The following is a 23980-nucleotide window of genomic DNA, read 5'->3' on the forward strand; positions in this document are numbered from 1 at the left end:
TAAATGCCTCACTGCTTCTGAGCGGCAGAGTCAATCGGTCCTTGCAGATCGGAGAGGGGAGGTTCATCTCTACCTGCGCCTGGCGGTGTCGGCTCCTCCCCCGTGGGTGTCAGGCACAGTATAAAAGAGGATCTGTAGTCACTCTTCCAGTAGTCTACCTGCAGTAATGTGCCCATCTTCCTCAGTCAGCAGCCTCAGCACCCAAACAGACTGAGAATTCTTGAGAATTCCGAGCAAACCGCTCACTGGTCAGGTAAGGAAGTCATCGTTCTTCTTAGAAGGCTCCAGCACTATACTTCCCCCCACCCTCTTTACCCGTCGCTCTTGTAGAATTGTAGCCAGGGCGATTGCCAGTGTTTTCATCCCCGTCCCTAGAAATATTTACTCCTGCATTTGATTTTGCGAGGAAGCTGCACTCTCAGCATTGTGGGGGCATTTTTTGTGCATGCTTAAAGCACTTTTGTTTCACGTGCACCTTTCTCATGACACATTTCGCAGATTGGCATAGGATGGGGGAATTACTATCGTCGCTGTCTGAGAACGTTTTGGTTCTACTGCAGGCTTCTTCTCAGTGAAGGGTTCGGTGATTATCGAGATGAGAATGGTATAATTAGCCGCAATCTCCAAACGAACAAAGTTCATGTTTATTTATAGGACAATGTCAGTTATGCGTATTTCTCACTAGCAGTATGACGGAGAAGGGAATAGAGGGTTATGTTGATTGATTTAGATGAGGAAAGATGGGAGGAGACTCGAGTGGAGCATAAACGGCGGGATGGACTGGTTGGGCCGAATAGCCTGTTTCTGTGTCGTGTAGCCTATGTGATCCTATGTATGTATGTATGTAACCATAATCAGAGGCTCGGGTAAGGTGTAAGGGGTGAGTTTTCACTTTTAACGCCGTGCATAAACGGGTAGCATCGCGGGCGTCATGGAAACGAGAATCGGGCAGGGTGTAAAATGGACAGCGATTAAAGTAAAAATTCACCTGTGTGATTCAGATATTTGTGAAAGATCTCAAAAATTTGTAGAAATTCTCCGGAATCGTGAAAATGTATAGGGGCAGATTTTCGACACTTGAAATAAAGAATTGACTGCATGGAACATAAAATTGGGCAATGTCACACCACTCACACGTCGGTAATACCACCGGCCAATGTTACCACCCATTTAAATTAATGGACAGAAAATTGGATGAGTTGGGTTAGGGACTTGTGATACATCCTGTTTCAAATGTCTTCAATGCCCTCTGCCAGGGCAAGCTCTAGACCCAAGAGAAAATGAGACACTGTGCCCTCGATCATTAAAGGGGCAGTGTCTTCATGAGAACGTGTTTACTTTTTGTTGTTTTGTTTAAAACTAAAAATCATGTTAAGGTGCTTCACCTGTGTGTGAGACATATGCCACCCAGTGCTTCCCAAGCAAGGCAGCATAGATAGAGGGAGAGAAACTGTTCCCATTGACGAAGGGTCGAGAACCAGTGGACATAGATTTAAGGTGATTGGCAGAAGAACCAAAGGCGACACGAGGAAAAACTTTTTCACACAGCGAGTGGTTAGGATCTGGAATGCGCTGCCGGAGAGGTTGGTGGAGGCAGACTCAATCGTGGTTTTCAAAAGGGAGTTGGATAAGTACCAGAACGAGAAACATTTTCAGGGCTATGGGGAAAGGGCGGGGAAGTGGGACTAGCTGAAGTGCTCTTGCAGAGAGCTGGCACAGGCTCGACGGGTCGAATGGCTTTCTTCCATGCTGTAACCATTCTATGATTCTATGATTCTATAAGAAAAGGTTTGTGAAACATGCTTTTATAAAGGTGTTGCCTCTTTTAAAATCACTGTTAACATGACAGATAATAAACCTACTATTTGTAACTGTTTAATCTAACACTAGTACCCATGATGCATAAATTAAATACAACCATAAAAGTAAGTGACTCATTATAAGAGTTACATTTATATAGCAACTTTCACAACCTCAGGATGTCACAAAGCACTTTACAGCCAATGAAGTACTTTTTGAAGTGTAGTCCCTGTTGTAGGAAACGCGACAGTCAATGTGCGCACAGCAAGCTCCCACATACAGTAATTAGATGATGACCAGATAATCTGCTTGTTAAGTGATGTTGGTTGAGGGATAAATATTGGCCAGGACTATTGTAGAACTCCCCTGCTCTTCATTGAAATAGTGTCATGGGAACTTTTACATCCACCTGAGAGAGCAGACTGGGCCTCGGTTTAACGTCTCACCCGAAAGATGGCACTTCCAACAGTGCAGCGCTCCCTCAGTACTACCCCTCCGACAGTGCAGCACTCTCTCAGTACTGCCCCTCCGACAGCGCAGCACTCTCTCAGCAATGCCCCTTCAACAGTGCGGCACTCCCTCAGTACTGCCCCTCCGACAGTGCAGCACCCCCTCAGTACTGCCCCTCCGACAGTGCAGCACTCCCTCAGCACTGCCCCTCCGACAGTGCAGCACTCTCTCAGTACTGCCCCTCCGACAGCGCAGCACTCTCTCAGCAATGCCCCTCCAACAGTGCAGCACTCTCTCAGTACTGCCCCTCCGACAGTGCAGCACTCTCTCAGCACTGCACTGGGAGTGTCGGCCTGGATTTTGTGCTGAGGTCTCAACCACTGAGCCACAGTTGAGAGAAGAATACAAATTCACAGAAGCTGAGGTTAATCATTTTCCTATTGAGGCAGTGAATCCTGTACTAGGCAGGCAAACTTTTGGTGGTGATTTTCTGAAGCTCCGGTCCCAGTCGTCCGCAAGTCAGGCTACAGGTGATAGTCCTAACTCCATTACTGTACTCACCCTCAGTGATTCTCCATACCGGCAGCACAGCCTCACAAACTTACCCCCAAGATGTAGACAAAGGTGGAGAAGGAAAGGATTTGAGTGGGGTTACTGGCCATTCGCTGAAAGTATCCAGTCAATGCAAAGCTGGTACAGAATCATAGAAATATCGGCACATAAGGAAGCCTCTTGGTCCTTCATACCTGTGCTGGTCTTACCTCCCCCGACACAACTCCCTACCGTGATCCCATGTCCCTGCTCTTTCCCTTTAACATTTTACTTCTTTGAGTGTTTCATTCCATCTTAAATGTTGTTGTGATTGGCTCAGTTTCAGTATCTGTTATGTCTTTAATACTCTTATGAATGACTCCACAAGGTCTAGTATTGTATTTGAGCTGTTGCATCATCCCCAGCAGCGCAGCAAGGCCAGCTGTGCAGCAGCCCAGCGAAGGCCCAACCAACTCACCTGCACCAGTGTTTGTACCGAGACAATCGTCTGGGGAGCAGAAAGCCCCAGATCGTCTCACCCTGTAAATAAGTGTACTATTGACTTTGGGGGGAGTGATGTTATGCATGCACACCTTGTAACCAGCATTCCACCACCACCAGAGGGCGCATCTGTTGGAGTCCCAAGGGATTCCAGCATCCCTTGGGAGCACTGTGCAGGCCTTCAATCCTGTGCTGGCACTCTGGAGTCCGAATAAAGAGACCAAGGTCACATTTACTCAAGTCTACAATACGTTGCTTTATTTGAGACATAACAGTTCTGGTCCCGGGGACACAGGCTACAGCATTAGGTAGCCCGCTGGACCTGTATACGATCGTTAGGTGTTCATTTGCTACATTGGCTGATTGCAATTTGCACCCGACATTGCTCAACAACATTTTGCTTGTTACAGCTGGACTTATACACAGGTTATCAATTTCAAGCAGTTCATCCAAAAATGGCGGATTGCTGGCCTCCTTTAAAATGGCCTTAGTACTTTTACCCCAATCATCTTCCTTGTGTGGAACCACATGTCGTTGCTCCATTAGCGCTGCAACTCGTGGTTTGGACGCCATCTTTTCCCTGTCCATGATGTCGACTGCCATGATCTTCTTTCCCTGGGATTCTGCCAGTGAAGCTGGGAAGGCGCCCTCGGATCTAATCTTCCTCCCCAGGAGTCCTGCCACTGAAGGTGCGTTCAGGTCGTCTCAGCCGGATCATCGCCACGCAGTCGTGATGAGCGGTCTTTGCCTCGGGGGCTGCGCGGATCTGCTCTCCGGTGCCTGGTCCAACCGAAGATGGGGGCTTGCTCTGTCTCTGAGCACGGGGGACGTCGATCGCTGGAGGGATGAAGTCTTCCCAGTTCCAATGAATCTTCCCCATCCATCTTCTTCCAAGTAGCATTGGTCCATCCTCTGAAACAATCCACAGAGGTAACTTGTGCACTGCGCCATCATGGGATACACTTACATCCGCACTACCAACAACTGATATCAGTTCCTTGGTGTAGGTGCGCAGCTTTGCCTGAACCGGGAGCAGCTTGGGTCATTCAGCTTGATCGTTCCATAGCCTCTCAAAGGCTTCCTGGCTCATTACTGACTAACTCGCCCCCGAGTCCACTTCTATGAAGACTAAAACACCATTTATCTCGACTTCCATTATCGCTGAAGGACAATCTGTTGGGCAGGTATATACTCCAAACACTTCGTCTTGGGACTGAGCTGACTCTCTAGCCATCTCCTCATAATCTGCACTGGATTCACAGCCATCTGATATGGCAGGGGGATGGGAACCAATGCAGGGAGACAGAGGGAAACAAAAAGGAGGCAAAAGCAAAAGATAGAAAGGAGATGAGGAAAAGTGGAGGGCAGAGAAACCCAAGGCAAAGAACAAAAAGGGCCACTGTACAGCAAAATTCTAAAAGGACAAAGGGTGTTAAAAGAACAAGCCTGAAGGCTTTGTGTCTTAATGCAAGGAGTATCCGCAATAAAGTGGATGAATTAACTGTGCAAATAGATGTTAACAAATATGATGTGATTGGGATTACGGAGACGTGGCTCCAGGATGATCAGGGCTGGGAACTCAACATCCAGGGGTATTCAACATTCAGGAAAGATAGAATAAAAGGAAAAGGAGGTGGGGTAGCATTGCTGGTTAAGGAGCAAATTAAGGCAATAGTTCGGAAGGACATTAGCTTGGATGATGTGGAATCTATATGGGTAGAGCTGCAGAATACCAAAGGACAAAAAACGTTAGTGGGAGTTGTGTACAGACCTCCAAACAGTAGTAGTGATGTTGGGGAGGGCATCAAACATGAAATTAGGGGTGCGTGCAATAAAGGTGCAGCAGTTATAATGGGTGACTTTAATATGCACATAGATTGGGTTAACCAAACTGGAAGCAATACGGTAGAGGAGGATTTCCTGGAGTGCATAAGGGATGGTTTTTTAGACCAATATGTCGAGGAACCAACTAGGGGGGAGGCCATCTTAGACTGGGTGTTGTGTAATGAGAGAGGATTAATTAGCAATCTCGTTGTGCGAGGCCCCTTGGGGAAGAGTGACCATAATATGGTGGAATTCTGCATTAGGATGGAGAATGAAACAGTTAATTCAGAGACCATGGTCCAGAACTTAAAGAAGGGTAACTTTGAAGGTATGAGGCGTGAATTGGCTAGGATAGATTGGCGAATGATACTGAAGGGGTTGACTGTGGATGGGCAATGGCAGACATTTAGAGACCGCATGGATGAACTACAACAATTGTACATTCCTGTCTGGCGTAAAAATAAAAAAGGGAAGGTGGCTCAACCGTGGCTATCAAGGGAAATCAGGGATAGCATTAAAGCCAAGGAAGTGGCATACAAATTGGCCAGAAATAGCAGAGAACCCGGGGACTGGGAGAAATTTAGAACTCAGCAGAGGAGGACAAAGGGTTTGATTAGGGCAGGGAAAATGGAGTACGAGAAGAAGCTTGCAGGGAACATTAAGACGGATTGCAAAAGTTTCTATAGATATGTAAAGAGAAAAAGGTTAGTAAAGACAAACGTAGGTCCCCTGCAGTCAGAATCAGGGGAAGTCATAACGGGGAACAAAGAAATGGCGGACCAATTGAACAAGTACTTTGGTTCGGTATTCACTGAGGAGGACACAAACAACCTTCCGGATATAAAAGGAGTCGGAGGGTCTAGTAAGGAGGAGGAACTGAGGGAAATCCTTATTAGTCGGGAAATTGTGTTGGGGAAATTGATGGGATTGAAGGCCGATAAATCCCCAGGGCCTGATGGACTGCATCCCAGAGTACTTAAGGAGGTGGCCTTGGAAATAGTGGATGCATTGACAGTCATTTTCCAACATTCCATTGACTCTGGATCAGTTCCTATGGAGTGGAGGGTAGCCAATGTAACCCCACTTTTTAAAAAAGGAGGGAGAGAGAAAACAGGGAATTACAGACCGGTCAGCCTGACATCGGTAGTGGGTAAAATGATGGAATCAATTATTAAGGATGTCATCGCAGTGCATTTGAAAAGAGGTAATATGATAGGTCCAAGTCAGCATGGATTTGTGAAAGGGAAATCATGCTTGACAAATCTTCTGGAATTTTTTGAGGATGTTTCCAGTAGAGTGGACAAGGGAGAACCAGTCGATGTGGTATATTTGGACTTTCAGAAGGCTTTCGACAAGGTCCCACACAAGAGATTAATGTGCAAAGTTAAAGCACATGGGATTGGGGGTAGTGTGCTGACATGGATTGAGAACTGGTTGTCAGACAGGAAGCAAAGAGTAGGAGTAAATGGGGACTTTTCAGAATGGCAGGCAGTGACTAGTGGGGTACCGCAAGGTTCTGTGCTGGGGCCCCAGCTGTTTACACTGTACATTAATGATTTAGACGAGGGGATTAAATGTAGTATCTCCAAATTTGCGGATGACACTAAGTTGGGTGGCAGTGTGAGCTGCAAGGAGGATTCTATGAGGCTGCAGAGCGACTTGGATAGGTTAGGTGAGTGGGTAAATGCATGGCAGATGAAGTATAATGTGGATAAATGTGAGGTTATCCACTTTGGTGGTAAAAACAGAGAGACAGACTATTATCTGAATGGTGACAGATTAGGAAAAGGGCAGGTGCAAAGAGACCTGGGTGTCATGGTACATCAGTCATTGAAGGTTGGCATGCAGGTACAGCAGGCGGTTAAGAAAGCAAATGGCATGTTGGCCTTCATAGCGAGGGGATTTGAGTATAAGGGCAGGGAGGTGTTGCTACAATTGTACAGGGCCTTGGTGAGGCCACACCTGGAGTATTGTGTACAGTTTTGGTCTCCGAACCTGAGGAAGGACATTCTTGCTATTGAGGGAGTGCAGCGAAGGTTCACCAGACTGATTCCCGGGATGGCGGGACTGACCTATCAAGAAAGACTGGATCAACTGGGCTTGTATTCACTGGAGTTCAGAAGAATGAGAGGGGACCTCATAGAAACGTTTAAAATTCTGATGGGGTTAGACAGGTTAGATGCAGGAAGAATGTTCCCAATGTTGGGGAAGTCCAGAACCAGGGGACACAGTCTAAGGATAAGGGGGAAGCCATTTAGGACCGAGATGAGGAGGAATTTCTTCACCCAGAGAGTGGTGAACCTGTGGAATTCTCTACCACAGAAAGTTGTTGAGGACAATTCACTAAATATATTCAAAAAGGAGTTAGATGAAGTCCTTACTACTAGGGGAATCAAGGGCTATGGTGAGAAAGCAGGAATGGGGTACTGAAGTTGCATGTTCAGCCATGAACTCATTGAATGGCGGTGCAGGCTAGAAGGGCCGAATGGCCTACTCCTGCACCTATTTTCTATGTTTCTATGTTTCTATGCTGACTCCTCTTCCACGTGGTGAGTCACAGCTCTTTTGCACATTTGCTGGAGGTGGCCCTTTGTGCTGCAGCCTTTGCACACATAGTCTCTGAACCGACACAGATGAGCCTGTGATTACCTCCGCAACGCCAGCATGGTGCTACTCAACTTATGTTTGCACATCTCAGCGGACTCTGAGTTAAAGGACTCGGGGGCCTGTACGCTCTGCCCTGGGCAGATTCATGTTCAACCGTTCTGCCTGTGAAAGGCGCCATTCTATTTACAGTACTTGCCAGGTTTGAGTCCTGGGAGTGAGTCATTATCTGCTTGGAGCTGCAGCTTGAGGTCATGAATGCCTGGCTGATGCTGATGGCCTTCTGCAGAGTGACAGTGGTTTCGGCAGACAGTAGCCTGTGAAGAAGGGCCTCATGACTGATGCCAATTACGAAGACGTCCCGCGACGCATCAGTGAGGGATGCTCCGAATTCACCCGGTCCTGCTGGCCTCCTGAGGTCGGCAGCGTACTTCGCGATTTCCTGGCCCTCGGGGTGGCGGTGTGTATAAAATCGATGCCTGGCCATGAGGATACTCTCCTTTGGTTTGAGTTGGTCCCGAATGAACACTTTCAACTCCTCATATGACTTGGTCATTGTTTTCTCTGGTGCAAGCAAGCCCCTGACGAGGCTGTAGACCGCAGGCCCACAACTGGTCAACAGGATAGCTCTGCGCTTATCTGCCAGCGTGGCCGGATCGTCGCCTACCAGGTCATTTGCTACGAAATATTGATCGAGCCGCTCCGTAATGGCTTCCCAATCTTCACCCTCTGAGAACTTTTCTAATGCACCAACGTTAGTCATTTTTGCATGAAAGTTCGTAATCTCATCGCCAGTTATTGTGTCTTTAATACTCTTATGAATGACTCCACGAAGTCTAGTATTGTACTTGAGCTGTTGTGACCTTAGTCCCATTTATTGTAACTCCAAAGTGAGGCAAAAGCTTGGTGGGCAGCCTTTTATACTGGGCCCTGCACACCTATGCAGGTGACCTTCAAGCCTCCCACCGCAGTGCCCTGTGATGGCACACCTTGTGACTATATAGTTAGTATACATGGTCTACATACATGACAGTATCCACTTGCAATATTGCATTTTATACTCTAATAACCATTTGAGTGACCACATTCCTTCTAACCTCCTTCTTGATGATTCGAGTAACAATCTTTAATGTATAAGAACATAAGAACATAAGAAATAGGAACAGGAGTAGGCCATACGGCCCCTCGAGCCTGCTCTGCCATTTAATAAGATCATGGCTGATCTAATCATGGAAACATTGAAACATAGAAAATAGGTGCAGGAGTAGGCCATTCGGCCCTTCGAGCCTGCACCACCATTCAATAAGATCATGGCTGATCATTCACCTCAGTACCCCTTTCCTACTTTCTCTCCATACCCTTTGATCCCTTTAGCCGTAAGGACCATATCTAACTCACTCTTGAATATAGCCAATGAATTGGCATTAACAACTCTCTGCGGTAGGGAATTCCAGAGGTTAACAGCTCTCTGAGTGAAGAAGTTTCTCCTCATCTCAGTCCTAAATGGTTTACCCCTTATCCTTAGACTATGTCCCCTGGTTCTGGACTTCCCTAACATCGGGAACATTCTTCTTGGATCTAACCTGTCCAGTCCCGTCAGAATTTTATATGTTTCTATGAGATCCCATCTCATCCTTCTAAACTCCAGTGTATAAAGGCCCAGTTGATCCAGTCTCTCCTCATATGTCAGTCCTGCCATCCCAGGAATCAGTCTGGTGAATCTTCACTGCACTCCTGCAATAGCAAGAATGTCCTTCCTCAGATTAGGAGACCAAAACTGAACACAATATTCCAGGTGAGGCCTCACCAAGGCCCTGTACAACTGCAGTAAGATCTCCCTGCTCCTGTACTCAAATCCCCTAGCTATGAAGGCCAACATACCATTTGCCTTCTTCACCGCCTGCTGTACCTGCATGCCAACTTTCAATGACTGATGTACCATGACACCCAGGTCTCGTTGCGCCTCCTCTTTTCCTAATCTGCCACCATTCAGATTGTAAAGTCCTTATTCTACAGTATGAAACCACACGAGGCACATTCTGGGGACAAGGTCATTCTGTGACCATAACACTTTATTCACAGGACTCCAAAGATGATGACCCTGCGTGGGACCTCCCTTTTTATACCTGTGTAATCAGGTAAGGAGTGTCTCCCACAAGTTCACACCTTGTGGTCAAGGTGTGCATCTAGGTTGAGTGTATACAGTAATACAGTGGTGTTACATTGTGATTACATACATGACATCACCTCCCCCCACAAAGTCTTATTGGGATCATAGGTTTAGTCTTTCAGGTGGTCTACGCTCCCTCATGGAGCGCCACAGTTGGGGCTCTGGTTATTGGACACTGACGTGAGTGTCTGTCACCTGTGGTGATTCCGGCCTGTCGGGCTGACCGCAGGGACTGTGCATTCTTCTGATTGCTCTTGTTGCTCGTTCACTGGCGATGTGGTGTGAGCTGGTATCTCATGGTCTTCTTCAGGTTCCTCCATGTCGATGCTGAACCTTTTTTTTTAAACTTGGTCCAGATGCTTACGGTATATCTGACCATTGTTGAGTTTTACCACGATGAGCCTATTCCCCTCTTTGTCAATTACAGTGCCCTCAAGCCATTTGGGCCCCATGGCATGATTGAGGACGAATACAGGATCATTTATTGCTATACATCTCCCAGTCGAATTACGGTCATGGTACTCGTATTGTGACTTGCGCTTGCCCTCAACTATGTCAGTCAGGACTGAGTGAATAAGAGACAACCGAGTTTTGAGTGTCCGTTTCATTAGTAGCTCTGCGGGCGGGACCCCCGTGAGCGAGTGCGGTCGGGATCTATAGGCCAGCAGGAGACACGATAGGCGGCATTGTAAGGAGGGTCCTTGAATCCTGAGCATACCTTGCTTAATGATTTGGACTGCACATTCCGCCTGGCCATTGGAGGCCGGCTTGAACGGTGCAGTCCTGACGTGGTTAATGTGATTGCCCAACATAACCTCTCGGACTTCGTAGCTTGTGAAACACGGGCCATTATCACCAACCAGAATGTCCGGCAAGCCATGGGTTGCAAAGATCGCACATAGGCTTTCCACGACGTGCATGAATTCAGAATGATGCACTCGATCCATTACGAGTATGCATCGACCACAATAAGGAACATCTTTCCCATTAACGGGCCCGCGTAGTCAACATGAATGTGTGACCATGGCCTGGTGGGCCAGGGCCACAGGCTGAACGGGGCCTCCCTGGGGGCATTACCCAGCTGGGCACATGTCGTGCACCTGAAAACACTGTGTTCCAAGTCGGAGTCAATTCCAGGCCACCAAACGTGTGATCGGGCAATGGCCTTCATCAGCACAATGCCTGGGTGCTCGCTGTGGAGTTCCCTGATGAATGCCTCCCAGCCCTTCTGGGGCATAACTACCCGGCTGCCCCATAGTAGGCAGTCGGCTTGGATGGAGAGCTCATCCATCCGTCTGTGGAACGGTCTGACCTCCTCAGGGCATGCTCCGTGTGCGAGCACCCAATCCCCAGTCAGAACATATTTCTTAATCAGGGATAGAAGGGGATCTCTGTTTGTCCAGATTTTGATCTGGCAGGCTATGATGGGGGAGCCTGCACTGTCAAAGGCATCGGCAGTCATGACCATCTCAGCGTTTTGCTCAGCTGCCCCCTCAGTGGTGGCCAGTGGAAGCCTGCTGAGCGCATGATGCGCAATTTTCAGTGCCAGGCCAGTGCCGGATGGAGTAGTCATAAGCAGCCAGTGTGAGAGCCCATCGCTATATGCGAGCTGATGCGTTGGCATTGATGGCCTTGCTGTCTGACAACAGGGATGTTAATGGCTTGTGATCCGTCTCTAAATCAAACTTCCTATCAAAGAGGTACCGGTGCATTTTTTTTACACCATAGACACATGCAAGCGCTTCCTTCTCGACCATCCCATATCCCCGTTCTGCTTGAGAGAGCGACCTGGATACATAAGCCACTGGTTGTAGTTCATCCTCAGCATTGCCCTGCTGCAATACGTATCCAACTCCATAGGACGATGCATCACAAGTCAGAACCAATTTTTTACAGAGGTCGTACAGGGTCAACAACTTGTTTGAATTTAAGGAGCTAGGAGCTAAATTAAAACATAGGACCTCAAAAGTAGTAATCTCGGGATTGCTATCAGTGCCACGTGCTAGTCAGAGTAGGAATCGCAGGATAGCTCAGATGAATACGTGGCTTGAGCAGTGGTGCAGCAGGGAGGGATTCAAATTCCTGGGGCACTGGAACCAGTTCTGGGGGAGGTGGGACCAGTACAAACCGGACGGTCTGCACCTAGGCAGGACCGGAACCAATGTCCTAGGGGGAGTGTTTGCTAGTGCTGTTGGGGAGGAGTTAAACTAATATGGCAGGGAGATGGGAACCAGTGCAGGGAGACAGAGGGAAACAAAAAGGAGACAAAAGCAAAAGACAGAAAGGAGATGAGTAAACGTGGAGGGCAGAGAAACCCAAGGCAAAAAACAAAAAGGGCCACTGAATGTAAAGGGGCTGCAGGAGGGGTCAAAACTAAAAATCATGGTTTAAAAACTAGAATTAAAACACTACCTAAACGCACACAGCATTCGAAATAAAATAAATGAGTTGACGGCACAAATCATTACAAATGGATATGATTTGGTGGCCATTACAGAAACGTGGTTGCAGGGTGACCAAGACTGGGAATTAAACATACAAGGGTATTTGACGATTCGGAAAGATAGACAAGAAGGGAAAGGAGGTGGAGTAGCTCTGTTAATAAAGGATGATATCAGGGCAGTTGTAAGAGACGATATTGGCTCAAATGAACAAAATGTTGAATCATTGTGGGTGGAGATTAGAGATAGTAAGGGGAAAAAGTCACTGGTGGGCATGGTTTATAGGCCCCCAAATAATAACTTCACGGTGGGGCGGGCAATAATCTAGGGAATAATGGAAGCATGTGAAAAAGGAACGGCAGTAATCATGGGGGATTTTAACCTACATATCGATTGGTCAAATCAAATCGCACGGGGTAGCCTGGAGGAGGAATTCATAGAATGCATACGGGATTGTTTCTTAGAACAGTATGTTACAGAACCTACAAGGGAGCAAGCTATCTTAGATCTGGTCCTGTGTAATGGGACAGGAATAATAACCGATCTCCTCGTAAAAGATCCTCTCGGAATGAGTGATCACAGTATGGTTGAATTTGTAATACAGATTGAGGGTGAGGGCGTTGTGTCAGAAACGAGCGTACTATGCTTAAACAAAGGGGACTACAGTGGGATGAGGGCAGAGTTGGCTCAAATAGACTGGAATCACAGACTAAACGGTGGCACAATTGAGGAACAGTGGAGGACTTTTAAGGAGCTCTTTCATAGTGCTCAACAAAAATATATTCCAGTGAAAAATAAGGGCGGTAAGAGAAGGGATAACCAGCCGTGGATAACCAAGAAAATAAAGGAGAGTATCAAATTAAAAACCAATGCGTATAAGGTGGCCAAGGTTTGTGGGAAAATAGAAGATTGGGAAAATTTTAAACGACAGCAAAGAACGACTAAGAAAGCAATAAAGAAAGGAAAGATAGATTACGAAGGTAAACTTGCGCAAAACATAAAAACGGATAGTAAAAGCTTTTCCAGATATATAAAACGGAAAAGAGTGACGAAAGTAAATGTTGGTCCCTTAGAAAATGAGAATGGGGATTTAATGTTGGGAAATGTGGAAATGGCTGAGACCTTAAACAATTATTTTGCTTCGGTCTTCACAGTGGAAGACACAGAAACCATGCCAGAAATTGCTGGTCACAGGAATGTGGGAGAGGAGGACCTTGAGACAATCACTATCACGAGGGGGGTAATGCTGGACAGGCTAATGGGACTCAAGATAGAAAAGTCCCCTGGTCCTGATGAAATGCATCCCAGGGTATTAAAAGAGATGGCGGTAGTTATTGCAGATGCATTCGTTATAATCTACCAAAATTCTCTGGACTCTGGGGAGGTACCAGCGGATTGGAAAGCAGCTAATGTAACGCCTCTGTTTAAAAAAGGGGGCAGACAAAAGGCAGGTAGCTATAGGCCGGTTAGTTTAACATCTGTGGTGGGGAAAATGCTTGAAACTATCATTAAGGGAGAAATAGCGGGACATCTAGATAGGAATAGTGCAATCAAACAGACGCAGCATGGATTCATGAAGAGGAAATCATGTTTAACTAATTTACTGGAATTCTTTGAGGATATAACGAGCATGGTGGATAGAGGTGTACCGATGGATGTGGTGTATTTAGATTTTCAAAAGGCATTCGATAAGGTGCCACACAAAAGGTTACTGCAGAAGATAGAGGTACGCGGCGTCAGAGGAAATGTATTAGCATGGATAGAGAATTGGCTGGCTAATAGAAAGCAGAGAGTCGGGATAAATGGGTCCTTTTTGGGTTGGAAATCGGTGGTTAGTGGTGTGCCACAAGGATCGGTGCTGGGACCACAACTGTTTATAATATACATAGATGACCTGGAAGAGGGGACAGAGTGTAGTCTAACAAAATTTGCAGATGACACAAAGGTTAGTGGGAAAGCGGGTTGTGTAGAGGACACAGAGAGGCTGCAAAGAGATTTAGATAGGTTAAGCGAATGGGCTAAGGTTTGGCAGATGGAATATAATGTCGGAAAGAGTGAGGTCATCCACCTTGGGGAAAAAAAACAGTAAAAGGGAATATTATTTGAATGGGGAGAAATTACAACATGCTGCGGTGCAGAGGGACCTGTGGATCCTTGTGCATGAATCCCAAAAAGTTAGTTTGCAGGTGCAACAAAGTAATCAGGAAGGCGAATGGAATGTTGGCCTTCATTGCGAGAGGGATGGAGTACAAAAGCAAGGAGGTCCTTCTGCAACTGTATAGCGTATTGGTGAGGCCGCACCTGGAGTACTGCGTGCAGTTTTGGTCACCTTACTTAAGGAAGGATATACTAGCTTTGGAGGGGGTACAGAGATGATTCACTAGGCTGATTCCGGAGATGAGGGGGTTACCTTATGATGATAGATTGAGTAGACTGGGTCTTTACTCGTTGGAGTTCAGAAGGATGAGGGGTGATCTTATGGAAACATTTAAAATAATGAAAGGAATAGACAAGATAGAGGCAGAGAGGTTGTTTCCACTGGTCGGGGAGACTAGAACTAGGGGGCACAGCCTTAAAATACGGGGGAGCCAATTTAAAACCGAGTTGAGAAGGAATTTCTTCTCCCAGAGGGTTGTGAATCTGTGGAATTCTCTGCCCAGGGAAGCAGTTGAGGCTAGCTCATTGAATGTATTCAAGTCACAGATAGATAGATTTTTAACCAATAAGGGAATTAAGGATTATGGGGAGCGGGCGGGTAAGTGGAGCTGAGTCCACGGCCAGATCTGCCATGACCTTATTGAATGGCGGAGCAGGCTCGAGGGGCTAGATGGCCTACTCCTGTTCCTAATTCTTATGTTCTTATGTTCTTATGTTGAACAAAGTGGGTTTCGCGCCCGATTAAAAGCCCGTTCCTGACAATCCCCCCAAAACCAATCGCAACCCTTATGCAGGAGCGCTTGTAGCGGCTCCAACAACGTGCTCAAGTTCGGCAGAAAGTTCCCGAAATAGTTCAACAGTCACAGGAATGAACACAGCTCCGATGTGTTGCAGGGCCTGGGTGCTCATCGAATCGCCACTGTTTTGGATTCGGTGGGCCGAATCCCATCTGCAGCAACCCTCCTGCCCAGAAACTCAACCTCAGTAGCTAAGAACACACATTTAGACTTCTTGAGTTGCAGGCCTACCCGGTCCAGTTGGCGTAGCACCTCCTCCAGGTTGTGGAGGTGTTCCTCAGTGTCTTGACCCGTGATGAGGATGCCGTCCTGGAATATGATCGTTTCAGGAATGGATTTAAGCAGGCTTTCCATGTTATGTTGAAAAATCGCGGCCGCTGATCGAATGCCAAACGGGCACCTGTTATAAACGAACAGTCCCTTGTTCCTAGGTTATATAGGCTGAAGTGAGGTCCAACGTGGTGAACAGCTTGCCGCCTTCCAGCGTGGCGAAGAGGTCCTCCGCTCTCGGGAGTGGGTATTGATCTTGTAGGGACACCCGATTGATGGTGGCCTTGTAGTCGCCACAGATCCTGACAGAACCATCCGCTTTTAGGACGGGAACGATGGGGCTCGCCCAGTCGCTGAATTCAACAGGCGAGATAATGCCCTCTTTCAACAGCCGGTCCAATTCGCTCTCGATCTTTTCCTGCATCACATACGACACCGCTCTGGCTTTGTGGTGCACTGGCCTGGCGTCTGGGGTGATGTGTATCACTACTTTAGTGCCTTTGAAAGTCCCGACACCCGGTTGGAATAGTAAATTGAATTGTTGTAGGACATGTGAGCACGAACTTCGCTCCACAGATGACATTGTGTGAATATACCCCCATTTCCAGTTCATCTCGGCTAACCAGCTCCTCCCCAACACTGCGGGACCATTGCCCGGGACAATCCAGAGCGGCAGCCTATTCACTAACCCATTGTGTGTGACAGCCAACATTGCACTGCCTAGCACCAGAATGATTTATTTAGTGTAAGTCCGTAATTGTGTCTCAATACGTGCTAATTTGGGTCTACTGGCTTTAAGTGGCCATAGCTTCTCAAATCGCTGAATGCCCATGAGTGACTGGCTGGCCCCAGTGTCCAGCTCCATGCACACTGGGATACCGTTTAATAAAACCCTCATCATCATTGGTGGCGTTTTGGTGTATGAACTGTGAATATTCGCCACATGGGCCCGCTGAACCTCGGCGTCCATCGATTTGCCCAAAAAGTCATCCTGCCTCAAAGAACCCTCTTCTGTTCCATCCGCCTCATATATTAGTCTGGTTGTAGACTTGCTGCACATTTGAGCTAAGTGGCCACTGAGATTGCAGTTCCTGCAGAAAAACTGTTGAAATCTGCAAGATCTAGCTGAGTGTTTTCCCCCACACCTCCAGCATGAGTTAATGTTTCCATTGTTGGGAACAAAGGAACTATGGCCAGTCATTCCGCGCTGACTGTCCCTTTGACTGCTCTTACGTACCCTATTAGTGGGTGTCAATGGCCCCATCCCGGGCCGCATTGTCCACTGTGATGGCATGAATATCCGTTCAGCCTGCCATTGTCTCTGTTGAAGTCCTACTCTGGGGTCTATTGCTGCCTGGGGAATGTTGGACTGTCCCTGCCTGCGGGGCTCTGAGTCGCATTGATGATGTTGACTCCCTGATCCATCGTCGCGTTAGAGGCAGAATTGCGTGCGTATATTATTTTCGTCTCTTCCTCCCCCGCCATGAATGTTTGAGCCATCAACGCCGCCACTTCCAAGATCAAATCCTTGGTCTCAATTAATTTGCGGAAAATTCCCGCATGACCGATGCCCTCGATAAAGAAGTCCCTTAGCATCTCCCCCCTGCAGGCGTCTGTGAACTTACAGAGGCTGGCCAAATGCCGGAGGTCCGCTACGAAGTCCGGTATGCTCTGTCCTTCACGACGTCGGTGGGTGTAGAATCTGAGTCAGGCCATATGTATGCTACTCGCCGGTTTGAGGTGCTCCCGATCAATTTGTTAAGTTCTTCAAAGGTTTTTGTCCGCAGGCTTTTCGGGTGTTAGTAAATCCTTCATGAGCGCATAAGTCTTTCGTCCGCAGCTGGTCAAAAGATGAGCCATTTGCTTGTCGGCCGCTGCATCCCCCAGCCATTCTTTCGTAACAAAGCTTTACTGAAGCCTCTCGGCAAAATCGTCCCAGTCTTCCCCAACACAGTACCGTTCCTTTGTGCTACTGGTGGCCATTCTCGTGGGTCGTGAATTCCCGTTTCTCGTCGCCAATGTAATGTCCTTACTCTACAGTATGAAACCACACGAGGCACATTCTGGGGACAAAGTCACTCTGTGACCTTAACTCTTTATTCACAGGACTCCAAAGACGATGACCCTGCATGGGACCTCCGTTTTTATACCTGTGTAATCAGGTAAGGAGTGTCTCCCACAAGTTCACCCCTTTCGGTCAAGGTGTGCATCTAGGTTGAGTGTATACAGTAACACAGTGGTGTTACATTGTGGTTACATACATGACACAGATAATATTCTGCCTTCATGTTTTTGCCACCAAAGTGGATAACCTCACATTTATCCACATTATACTGCATCTGCCATGCATTTGCCCACTCATCTAACCTGTCCACATCACCCTGCAGCCTTTTAGTGTCCTCCTCACAGCTCACACCGCTACCCAGCTTAGTGTCATCCGCAAACTTGCAGATATTACGCTCAATTCCCTCATCCAAATCGTTAATATATATTGTAAATAGCTGGGGTTTCAGCACTGAGCCCTGCGGCACCCTACTAGTCACTGCCTGCCATTCTGAAAAGGACCTGTTTATCCCGACTCTCTGCTTCCTGTCTGCCAACCAATTCTCTATCTACATCAGTAGATTACCCCCAATACCAAGTGCTTTAATTTTGCACACCAATCTCTTGTGTGGAACCTTGTCAAAAGCCTTTTGAAAGTCAAAATACACCACATCCACTTGTTCTCCCTTATCCACTCTACTAGTTAAATCCGCAAAAAATTCTAGAAGATTTGTCAAGCAGGATTTCCCTTTTATAAACGCATGCTGACTTAGACCGATCCTGTCACTGCTTTCCAAATGTGCTGCTATTTCATCTTTAATAATTGATTCCAACATTTTTCCCATTACTGATGTCAGACTAGCCGGTCTATAATTACCTGTTTTCTCTCTCCCTCTTTTCTTAAAAAGTGGTGTTACATTAGCTACCCTCTAGTCCATAGGATCTGATCCAGAGTCGATAGACTGTTGGAAAATGATCACCAATGCATCCACTATTTCTAGGGCTACTTCCTTAAGTACTCTCGGATGCAGGCTATCAGGCCCCGGGGAATTATCGGCCTTCAATCCCATCAATTTCCCTAACACAATTTCCCGCCTAATAAGGATTTCCTTCAGTTCCTCCTTCTCACTAGACACTCGTTCCCCTATTATTTCCAGAAGGTTATTTGTGTCTTCCTTCGTGAAGACAGAACCAAAGTATTTGTTTAACTGGTCCGCCATTTCTTTGTTCCACATTATAAATTCATCTGAATCTGACTGCAAGGGACCTACGTTTGTTTTCATTATTTTTTTCTCTTCACATAGCTATAGAAGCTTTTGCAGTCAGTTTTTATGTTCCCAGCAAGCTTCCTCTCATACTCTATTTTCCCCCTCCTAATTAAATCCTTTGTCCTCCTCTGCATTACAAAATTCTCCCAATCCTCAGGTTTGCTGCTTTTTCTGGCCAATTTATATGCCTCTTTCTTGGATTTAACACTATCCTTAATTTCTCTTGTTAGCCACGGTTGAGCCACCTTCCCCATTTTATTTTTACTCCAGACAGGGACTCAGCTCCACTTCACTGCCCACTCCCCATAACCCCTTATCTACTCAATATCCCAGCTTTCCTGCTTTAATACTCAATATCTTTGCAATAAAGGCCAAAATTCCATTGACCTTCCTGATCACTTGCTGTACCTGCATACTATCCTCTCTCCATTTAAATAAAAACTTGCTCTTTGATTTATTTCTGCCGAAGTGCATGACTTCACACTTTCCAATATTACACTCCATCTGCCAAATGTTTGCCCACTCACTTAGCCTGTCAATGTCCTTTTCTAGATTTTAAGAAACTGTCTATTTTTGTCTTAAATTTATTCAATGTCCCAGTTTCCACAGCTCTCTGAAGCAATAAATTCCACAAATTTACAACCCTCTGAGAGAAGAAATTTCCCCTCATCTCTGTGTTAAATGGGTGGCCCCTTATTCTAAGATCATGCCACCTAGTTCTAGTCTCCCCCATCAGTGGAAACATCCTCTCTGCATCCACCTTGTCAAGCCCCCTCATAATCTTATACATTTAACTAAGGTCACCTCATTCTTCTCAATTCCAATGAGCAGAGGCCCAACCTACTCAACCTTTCTTCATAAGTCAACTCCCTCATCACCGGAATCAACCTAGTGAACCTTCTCTGAACTGCCTCCAAAGCAATTATGTCCTTTTGTAAACCAAAACTGCACGCAGTATTCTAGGTGTGGCCTCACCAATACCCTGTATAGCTGTAGCAAGACTTCACTCAGTACCCCTTTCCTGCTTTCTCTCCATAACCCCTTGATCCCTTTAGCCTTAAGGGCCATATCTAACTCCCTCTTGAATATATCCAATGAACTGGCCTCAACCACTCTCTGCGGTAGGGAATTCCACAGATTAACAATTCTCTGAGTGAAGAAGTTTCTCCTCAGCTCAGTCCTAAATGGCCTACCCCTTATCCTAAGACTGTGTCCCCTGGTTCTGGACTTCCCCATCATCGGGAACATTCTTCCTGCATCTAACCTGTCCAGTCCCATCAGAATCTTGTAAGTTTCTATGAGAAACCCCTCTCATCCTTCCAAACTCCAGTGTATAAAGGCCCAGTTGATCCAGTCTCGCCATCCCAGGAATCAGTCTGGTGAACTTTCGCTGTACTCCCTCAATAGCAAGAACGTCCTTCCTTAGATTAGGAGACCAAAACTGAACACAAGATTCCATGTGTGGCCTCACCAAGGCCCTGTACAACTGCAGTAAGACTTCCCTGCTCCTATACTCAAATCCCCTTGCTATGAAGGCCAACATACCATTTGCCTTCTTCACCTCCTGCTGTACCTGCATGCCAATTTTCAATGACTGATGAATTATGACGCCCAGGTCTCGTTGCACCTCCCCTTTTCCTAATCTGCTGCCATTCAGATAATATCCTGCAATCGTGTTTTTGCTTCCAAAGTGGATAACCTCACATTTATCCACATTATACTGCATCTGCCATGCATTTGCCCACTCACCTAACCTGTCCAAGTTACCCCACAGCCTTTTAGCGTCCTCCTCACAGCTCACACCGCCACCCAGTTTAGTGGCATCTGCAAACTTAGAGATATTACACTCGATTCCTTCATCTAAATCGTTAATGTATATTGTAAAGAGCTGGGGTCCCAGCACTGAGCCCTGCGGCACCCCACTAGTCACTGCCTGCCATTCTGAAAAGGATCCGTTTATCCCGACTCTCTGCTTCCTGTCTGCCAACCAGTCCTCTATCCACATCAGTACATTAAAATGAACAAACCTTGAGTGAAGATTAGAATGTTGAGTTTGTGAACGAGAGTCCCAACAAATGCTATTGGAGCTAAGTCATTCAACACGTGTCAAAAAGAAACTAGATAAGAATCTGGTTAGGAAACAAATTCGATCTTACAGGGATACAGGTAAATACCGAGGTCCGGGGTCGGCGAGAGGCCTATAAAGGCCAGCGGGAGTCAAGCAGTTCGAGCAGCCAGTCGAGGAGGCGGGAGCTCGGAGCAGCGCGAGTCCGGGGTCGGCGAGAGGCCTATAAAGGCCAGTGGGAGTCGAGCAGTTCGAGCAGTCAGTCGAGGAGGCGGGAGTTCGGAGCAGCGCGAGTCCGGGGTCGGCGAGAGGCCTATAAAGGCCAGCGGGAGTCGAGCAGTTCGAGCAGTCAGTCGAGGAGGCGGGAGCTCGGAGCAGCGCGAGTCCGGGGTCGGCGAGAGGCCTATAAAGGCCAGCGGGAGTCGAGCAGTTCGAGCAGTCAGTCGAGGAGGCGGGAGCTCGGAGCAGCGCGAGCCCGGGGTCGGCGAGAGGCCTATAAAGGCCAGCGGGAGTCGAGCAGTTCGAGCAGTCAGTCGAGGAGGCGGGAGCTCGGAGCAGCGCGAGTCCGGGGTCGGCGAGAGGCGTACCGGTGCAGCTACAGGGAGAAGGCAAAGAAAGAAACAAAGGTGACGTCACAGCCTAGGGGGTAAGTGATTGGCTGGTGATTGGTGAGTAGTTTTTCTTTTTCTTCTTACATCAGTCAGTATCTTTTAACATTGTTGTTGCCAATTTAAGTGTATCTAAGGGTTAAGTCATGGCAGGAGAGCTCGGTCGGGTGTTATGCTCCTCCTGTACCATGTGGGAACTCAGGGACACTTCCGGTGTCCCTGACGACTACGTGTGCAGGAAGTGTATCCACCTCCAGCTCCTGACGGTCCGCGTTACGGAATTGGAGCTGAGGGTGGATTCACTCTGGAGCATCCACGATGCTGAGAATGACGTGAGTATCACGTGTAGTGAGTTGGTCTTACCGCAGGGAAAGGGTCCACAGCCAGCTAGGGAATGGAAGACCAGCAGGAAGAGTAGTGCAAGGAAGGTAGTGCAGGGGTCCCCTGTGGTCATCCCCCTGCAAAACAGATACACTGTTTTGAGTACTGTTGAGGGGGATGACTCATCAGGGGAGGGCAGCAGCAGCCAAGTTCATGGCACCGTGGCTGGCTCTGCTGCACAGGAGGGCAAGAAAAAGAGTGGGACAGCAATAGTGATAGGGGATTCAATGGTGAGGGGAATAGATAGACGTTTCTGCGGCCGCGACCGAGACTCCAGGATGGTATGTTGCCTCCCTGGTGCAAGGGTCAAGGATGTCTCGGAGCGGGTGCAGGACATTCTGAAATGAGAGGGAGAACAGCCAGTTGTCGTGGTGCACATTGGTACCAACGACATAGGTAAAAAAAAGGGATGAGGTCCTACGAAACGAATTTAAGGAGCTAGGAGCTAAATTAAAAAGTAGGACCTCAAAAGTAGTATTCTCGGGATTGCTACCAATGCCACGTGATAGTCAGAGTAGGAATCGCAGGATAGCGCAGATGAATACGTGGCTTGAGCAGTGGTGCAGCAGGGAGGGATTCAAATTCCTGGGGCATTGGGACCGGTTCTGGAGGAGGTGGGACCAGTACAAACCGGACGGTCTGCACCTGGGCAGGACCGGAACCAATGTCCTAGGGGGAGTGTTTGCTAGTGCTGTTGGGGAGGATTTAAACTAATATGGCAGGGGGATGGGAACCAATTCAGGGAGACAGAGGGAAACAAGAAGGAGGCAAAAGCAAAAGACAGAAAGGAGATGAGGAAAAGTGGAGGGCGGAGAAACCCAAGGCAAAGAACAAAAAGGGCCACTGTACAGCAAAATTCTAAAAGGACAAAGGGTGTTAAAAAAACAAGCCTGAAGGCTTTGTGTCTTAATGCAAGGAGTATCCGCAATAAGGTGGATGAATTAATTGTGCAAATAGATGTTAATAAATATGATGTGATTGGGATTACGGAGACGTGGCTCCAGGATGATTAGGACTGGGAACTCAACATTCAGGGGTATTCAACATTCAGGAAGGATAGAATAAAAGGAAAAGGAGGTGGGGTAGCATTGTTGGTTAAAGAGGAGATTAATGCAATAGTTAGGAAAGACATTAGCTTGGATGATGTGGAATCTATATGGGTAGAGCTGCAGAACACCAAAGGGCAAAAAACGTTCGTAGGAGTTGTGTACAGACCTCCAAACAGTAATAGGGATGTTGGGGAGGGCATCAAACAGGAAATTAGGGGCGCATGCAATAAAGGTGTAGCAGTTATAATGGGTGACTTTAATATGCACATAGATTGGGCTAGCCAAACTGGAAGCAATACGGTGGAGGAGGATTTCCTGGAGTGCATAAGGGATGATTTTCTAGACCAATATGTTGAGGAACCAACTAGGGGGGAGGCCATCTTAAACTGGGTGTTGTGTAATGAGAGAGGATTAATTAGCAATCGCATTGTGCGAGGCCCCTTGGGGAAGAGTGACCATAATATGGTGGAATTCTGCATTAGGATGGAGAATGAAACAGTAAATTCAGAGACCATGGTCCAGAACTTAAAGAAGGGTAACTTTGAAGGTATGAGGCGTGAATTGGCTAGGATAGATTGGCGAATGATACTTAGGGGGTTGACTGTGGATGGGCAATGGCAGACATTTAGAGACCGCATGGATGAATTACAACAATTGTACATTCCTGTCTGGCGTAAAAATAAAAAAAGGGAAGGTGGCTCAACCGTGGCTATCAAGGGAAATCAGGGATAGTATTAAAGCCAAGGAAGTGGCATACAAATTGGCCAGAAATAGCAGCGAACCTGGGGACTGGGAGAAATTTAGAACTCAGCAGAGGAGGACAAAGGGTTTGATTAGGGCAGGGAAAATGGAGTACGAGAAGAAGCTTGCAGGGAACATTAAGGTGGATTGCAAAAGTTTCTATAGGTATGTAAAGAGAAAAAGGTTAGTAAAGACAAACGTAGGTTCCCTGCAGTCAGAATCAGGGGAAGTCATAACGGGGAACAAAGAAATGGCAGACCAATTGAACAAGTACTTTGGT

At 47.1% G+C, this 23980-nt stretch overlaps 1 protein-coding gene across 1 annotated transcript in view; it reads left to right on the forward strand.

The window, feature by feature from the left end:
* Positions 1-213: 213 nt before the first annotated feature.
* LOC139265986 (carboxypeptidase B-like) overlaps positions 214-23980 on the forward strand; it is a 108429-nt gene continuing 84662 nt past the window's right edge. The window contains exon 1 of the mRNA XM_070883675.1: positions 214-253. The gene's annotated coding sequence lies outside the window, so the exon portion shown is untranslated. The remainder of the gene's footprint in view (positions 254-23980) is intronic.

The sequence above is a fragment of the Pristiophorus japonicus genome, chromosome 6 (assembly GCF_044704955.1).
Source record: "Pristiophorus japonicus isolate sPriJap1 chromosome 6, sPriJap1.hap1, whole genome shotgun sequence".
In the NCBI taxonomy this organism is placed as follows: Eukaryota; Metazoa; Chordata; class Chondrichthyes; family Pristiophoridae; genus Pristiophorus; species Pristiophorus japonicus.